This window comes from Gavialis gangeticus, unplaced genomic scaffold, assembly GCF_001723915.1.
Source record: "Gavialis gangeticus isolate Ggan-Ray unplaced genomic scaffold, GavGan_comp1, whole genome shotgun sequence".
Classification (NCBI taxonomy): domain Eukaryota; kingdom Metazoa; phylum Chordata; order Crocodylia; family Gavialidae; genus Gavialis; species Gavialis gangeticus.
The window spans coordinates 52,856,927-52,863,801 of record NW_017729030.1 but is presented as its reverse complement, the minus strand read 5'-3'; the positions used below and the strand labels follow the sequence as shown (position 1 = coordinate 52,863,801).

At 39.4% G+C, this 6,875-nt stretch overlaps 1 long non-coding RNA gene across 1 annotated transcript in view; it reads right to left on the bottom strand.

Annotated features, from left to right (window-relative positions):
• LOC109301216 overlaps positions 1-6,401 on the bottom strand; it is a 75,585-nt gene extending 69,184 nt beyond the window's left edge. The window contains exon 1 of the long non-coding RNA XR_002098472.1: positions 6,320-6,401. This is a non-coding gene — a long non-coding RNA (uncharacterized LOC109301216). The remainder of the gene's footprint in view (positions 1-6,319) is intronic.
• Between the last annotated feature and the right edge of the window lie 474 nt (positions 6,402-6,875).

Below are 6,875 nucleotides of genomic sequence, written 5' to 3'. Positions count from 1 at the left end.
TTTTTTTTTTTTTTTTTTTTTTGCAAACAAACCTCCACGAGACCTATCTAATTAGGAATGCTGGCGCTGGCCTTGGGAGCTAGAGCCTGCCTCTAAGCTCAGTTCTGCCCCATGGCAGCAGCATGCTGCATTGCTAATGTACCCATGTACTGCTGAACACAGAACAGACATAAGGATTTAAATCTGGATACGTATATGTTTTTTATTAAACTCATTTTTCCTGTCTTGGAAATCTCTAGTCAAAGGGACAAAGCAAACCTTGGAGGAAATAAACTGCTGCAGCATGCTACCATGAAACGATTCATCTTTTCAGTACAGCCAAAGTACTTAATAGAAGCTGAAAAATTCAAGGAAATCTCCTACCATTCACAGAAGGTTTACACACAAATATGCATCTAAACAACACAGTAGGAAAACAGGATAGGCAGTATGGTGAACTTCTAATACGGAAACTTTATACATCTTTATATTCAAAATGTTAATGGCAAAATTGTACGCAACCATAACAGAACATGATTCTACCCTCCAACAACTTATAGCCTAATATAAATATATTATGCACAAGTACACCCATCTGCTCAGTTCAATATAAATATGCATTTGTATGACAGTGCACCGCTAAGCTTAATCCTGACATTTTCTAAGTTTGGAGCTCTTAACTTGGAACCTTAATATTCTTTTAAGTGGTTTGGTTTGGTTTGATGGGGGGGGGGGTGTTGTCTGTTTGTTTTTATGTTTGTTCCTAAGCTTTTCTAATTGAAGAAACAAGGATTACCATATGAACTCATGCTAATCCCCAAAATGTTACCAGGCAATGCCAGAATAGATATCTCCCTTTTATTGGAGGCAGTAAAAGTCTGCTATGTGCTGTGTGGACCAGGCACTGAAGAGGGATGAGATGCATTTGTAGCAGTAGAAAAAAAGTGTTCAGACTTTGGACCGTCCAGTTCAATTCCAGATTCTAAAGGGAGTGTTATCTACTACTGGTTATCAACTGTTCCCCCCGCACTTCCACCACAACCCTGCACTTGCCAACCTTACTCCTGTCCCTAACCCTTATCTGCATTGTATTGAGAAGGATCAGGCAAATATAACTCTAGGCAGCGTTGTGATCTCCAAACATAATGGCAATACACAGGTACAGTAAATGCTAAAAGCTTTTCAACTGCTGTTTTCAAGTATTAACCGTTACCACAGTTTCACAGCTGTCTGAGATGAAAACAGAGGCACCTTGTAGATGCTTTGTAATAATATAAATGAAATGGTGAAGAAATTAATGGTACAATCTTAAAAGTTGAAGGAGGTAATTTTTTCAGAAAATACATTTACCTATATCAATATCCATTTTCCAAATACATCATGTAAGCGGCACCCTAGAAACTGGTAATGCCCTCTTATACATTAGACTGATGCAAGAAGGTATAATAAGGATTAATAGCATGAAATTAAGAGTAGAGAAATGTGGGCTAGCCATTCCTGAGAATGAAACACAATGGATCAGTCTCCCAAAGGAATTAGTATTCATTATCTGCATCACCATGGCTTGTATGAGCCTTAAGCTGTGGACCAAGACCCACTGTGCTAGCCACTACAGAAACACTATCACTTTGGACAATAGACACTAGACTTGACAAAGTGTTAATAGCACTATTAGTTCCCAAATACTGTAAGGAACCACACAGCTCTGCCAGACAATGGACTGCATAGCCCATTAGGTGTTTTTCAGAGCTTCCCTATGAAGCACAGAATCTGACAAATATTGAAAAAAAATGTAAGAAAAACTATTTGTAAGACTGCATTATCAGGAACTGCATGATCTTAGTCCTATCTTCCTACCTACTGAGTACTTCCTTTGGCAACTTGATAAACATGGATATGAACAGGTGCAGAGGGTGCACTGTACCTTGCAAGAGGTTCTCAAATTCCTGCCAAACTGGATCCCATATCACTGTTGGGGCTGACTAGATGAAAGATGAACAAAGGATTTTTTTTTTGACAAAAGTGTCCAGGGGTCTGAGAAAGATAAGAAAGGCTAGTATGTTACATACAGATAAAAGTAGCAGCCTGGATTTTGCAATTCTCCCATCCAGAACTATTGCAACCTGTTAGGTTCCAGGCACCTTGGGGTGCCATGAAAAACTTTAAGGATGCCACAGGATGGGAGGTGATCAGGAAGGTGCAAGAAGATAAGCAGATAAGGGTGGGCTTAGACTTTAGGTATGTGGAGATAAGCAGATGAGGGCAGACTCAAGCTGTTCCCCCATCCCCCACTGCTTAACCCCTCTGCAAAAAAGTAAGCTTTTGAAATGGGGTGCCACTCAATTCACAAAAGTTATGGAGGGGTGTCTTGAGTCTCAAAAGGTTGAGAACCACTGCCATAAGGTTTTGTACTAATCAATTATGATTAAACAATGTTCGTTTTCAGAAAATAGCACACCAAACAAGATTGTTCCATTAAGAGTTTGCTAAGTAAAGCATTATAAAGTGGTTTTTGCCTTTGTTTACGAAACTAGAAAAGTTTTCAGGGCTGTTCCTTCATCCACAGTCCTCTAGAACCGTCATTTAAGGATTAACAGTAATAGCTCCTGACTATCAGTCAAACTTGCTGTGCAAGGCAAAGTTGAGCTGCCACATGACTTCCTCCTGATGGGCTCTCCCAGGCGCTCACAAGTGCAATATCTAAATATTTTAAGGTCATTACAAACTGACCTACATTTTTCCCTTCAACAATGTCAGCATAAACCTGGAAAATCATGACTCAGCCCCAGGAAAAAAATTGATGCCTGCACCAGCACAGGCTAGAGACTAAAAAAGTGTGTGGTCCTGGAGCTCAATAAATATATGAGAGTGGGTCTTTTAATTTAAACCACCTATTGATATCTTTGTTGTGAGGGATTTTGCAAGCTCAGGTGGTTAAAAACTGAACCCAAAGAAAGAAGCAATGAGTTATCCCTTTGCATTTCTAAGGACGTTCCTTTTATAGGTCAGTGGGGGATGACCTTTTTGGAAGGAGTGCCACAAACTAGCCCCACATTCTCCCCAAGTGCCGTTGTGATCCCCTTCCTCTGCCCAAGCTGCTGCTCTGCTTTCTGCTCCTTGCCCTGTGCTTAATGCCTGATCCGCTGCTCTGTTGTCTGCTTTCTCCACGACCTGCTGCTGCGCTGCTTGTCCCCAGGTTTACCACCTCTGGTATAGATTATACAGCAGACTGGATGGCTCCATGAAGGTTGAACTACTCCAGAGCAAAAGAGAAGATTTTGATTTTAATTAGGATGGATTTCTCCTTCTTTAACTTCAAAACTTATAAACATTTTTCTCCATGTTTTAAAGTACTGAAACTCATGCATTTACATCAGGCAATACACTAATTATTAAGCACTTCTGTCACCAAGAATCATCTCTACTCTCCATTATATGTATGGATAACAACTATTGACTTTGATAGCTTTTGTATTCATATATGAGGGCAAAATTGAGACAGGTGCTGTGGTTCAGTAAACAACTTTCATATTCACAAAGACAATTGCTAATCTCCTATGGTTTTGCAGCACAATAATAAACCTCATCCTGTTCCCACTGATTACAGTGGAGAGTTTTGCAGCTGATTTTGGATGGGAACATGTCTATGCTCTGAAGCTGGAACATATATATCAATTCCTGTAAACTCTTTGCTTTCTCTTGTCACTTGCATCCATCTTAATAAGACTTAAGACACAAGTGTCAAATATATGGCCCATGGGTCAGATCTGGTTGGAAGAATTGGGTCATCTGTCCCACAGCCTTTACAGGGGGGACCTTTCTGAGGCTGTAGCCAAGTGCCTGGGCAAGAGCTGCAGTGCTGAAGCCCCAGCAGCACCATAGGAAGAAGCCCAACTCCACAGCTTGTCCGTGCAGTGGCAGCCACGGGCCCAGGATGCCAGACTTTTTCCCATCGGGTCCTGGACTGAAATGGGGGGAGGTCCCTGGGCCGGATCCAGCCTGTGGGGCCAGCCCCGCATCAGTCATCTGGCCTGTGAACCCATTCTAGCCACCCATCTGGCCCCATAGGGTCAGATTAGTCTGACATCCCTCACGTAAGTTAAAAAAAAAAATTACTCTGTTTGGTCCATTATTAAACCTGTTTTACTGGCAAGCAGGTTCTCCACACAACTCCAGGAACCAATCTGAAATTGGCTTAATGGACATTTGGCAATGCAATTTTGCAATCTTACAGGCAGGCCGGAGACTAAAACAACTTATTTTTCCATCCGTTTATAAAAATAAATGCACGTATGACTGATTGGTTTGTGTGTGTTATACAGGGGCCCCTACCTATGCTTTTCTGGCATAAAGTGCTCTCCTATTTGGAAAATTCAAAGAAAAAAATCTTTGCAGTTCACAGAGCACCAGAACCTTACTAGCAACTGGTAGTAAGTGAATATACAACAAGACATATGCCGAGTGAATCACAAAATTTACATTTCTTAAAGTTTGGATCTATAGTTGCAATTATTTTTAGCTAATCCTAGCAGTATCAGATCTTGCAACAGAACTTAGCTATTACGCCTTTCAGAGCTGGCATTTTAATACGTGCATTATCAAGCATACAGATAAGCAAGTTGTAGTACTCAGTACTTGGCATTACCAAAGCAGTCTGGGGCAGCATTTTAGAATAGTTTGCTGACATGAGCAGGGGAGCCATGATAAATATGTGAAAGGGTTTTCTCCTCACTAGTTCTGTCCTACTTTTAAAGCTTTCAGTATATTAAGCAATGTTATTCTCTACCTAACCTCAGCAGATGGCACAGTTTTCTTCCGTCTTTTCAGTCTTTGTAGCATGGCTAATAAGTTCTGGGTTTGAGCAGCTTAGACCTCAGGCAACTACTATGTTGGAATCAATTATGCAAAGCCCATTCATTTTGATACAATGTACTGAACTGCCTCTGTCACAGCAAATAGGATGGCTGTTTGGGGGTTTTTTTATCATTACAATTTCCTCATCCATAGCCAAAGTTGGCACTTTTCTGTCAAGGATATTGTCTGCTATGTAGGATGCAATTCCCACTTCCAGTTTAATCAAACCACGTTTAAAATTCCAGGAGCAATTAAAGCTGAAGACATTAATTATATTTATAACATGAATCTAAGATGCAAATGAGATTAAGAACCAAATTCTTGCAGTATGTGCTTTTAGAAATTTGGTTATGAGTGACTACCTAAAATAAAAAGAAAGGAAAAGCACAGGTTACCCCCCCAAAAAAATGGACAGAGAAGATGGAACATTTAATCTGTTAACAGGGAATTACTATTAGCTTTGTGTTTTAGACTTGGTATATGAATACACCTAATCTCTTCTTTAATACCATTCTCTGAAACACTGCTTCTGACCACTACCCTGTCCTAAAATTTGTTGGGTTTGTTTCTTTGTATAAATTATTTTCAACTAAAATGTCATTACTTAACGGACAGACATTATCAAATGTCCGTCAATTTTATTTGTGTGACGTATTACACTTATTCACTGGATGAAGTAACACTACACATTAAATGATTACACTATTTACTACCCAAATAAACAACCAAACACACTGGTAATAAACCCTTACCACCTCTGTAATTTTTAAACATGAGTATCTGGAGACAGTGATTTGTTAAAGGAGGGGAATTACAATATGCTGTGTGTTTATGAGGTCATATTACAACAGTAATAATTTTTTCATGTTACTTTTGAATGCCCAAATACTAGAGAGAGAGAGTAAAACAAGTAGCCAAAAAAGTTTTATTCAAAACTTTAAAAATGTAAAATAATTGATCAAACATTTCCCTACAGTTCAGATGTTGCCAGGAAGTCAAGCTCTGGATGGAGCAGACAACAATACTTTCAATATTGTCTCATAACACTGTAGAAACTGGGGAGAGTGGCATGATTCTGAACCTAGCAGTGAGACACAAACCCAAATGAAGGGCATAAGACAATCATTCAAGAAGGAAGCTTAAAATAAAGCTTGTGTAACATCTTTTATGAACTTAATTTCATGATTCTATATGTCCATATGTAAAATATTTACAACAGTAAATGAGATGTGACATTTGAATACAGAATAGGAATATATGGCTTGAAAGCAAGGCATATCTCTCATTATGAAGGGCAGGAGAATTCCTGGGAGACAGAGCAGTATTTCTGTATAATCATAGGCTTGATTTTCAAGGCATTTGTAAGAATGCATTTCTACATGCATAATATATGCCTGCTTAGCACATTCTCATGCACTTGTGAGTCCACTTCAGCCAAGTGCATGCACACAGACATCCAGTGGTCCATTAATAAGTAAAAGCTTACCAGCTTGCTGGGAAAGGCATCAGATTAGCTGGTTACAGCCTTAGTGTAGGGACTGTCCATGTAGTGCTCAAACTTATGAGACCTTTAGGGGGACAAAAGTAGAAGAACTAAGTCACAAGAAACTTGTCTTCCCTTTTTGAGAACTTAAAGACTGCTCAGCTTAAATACAATTGTCATAAGAAACGTGCTCATTTTCTGCTTTGCTGCTATGGAACTAGCTTACCAGCACTTTCAAAACTTGTTTCTTCCTTGTCTCCCAGCTTCCCCCCACCCATTTCAATTCAATCTCAAACTGCAACGATCATTAAAAACAATGAGCATGTCTGGCGCGAGTAAACGTGCCTTGACTATCAACTATTCATTAAGTACCTGGCACTGGATCCATAATATGGGCTTCTGACACGGAAAGAAAAGCTTTAGAGCTCATTGAAAAGTACAAGCTTTACATATAAAAGAGTTAAAAGGTGCACCTTTGTCTAATAAATAAGAGGAGGTGAAATCCTTTGTGGTGATGTTGATAGTCTCATCATTTGTGTAAGTTAATTCTCTTATTTAG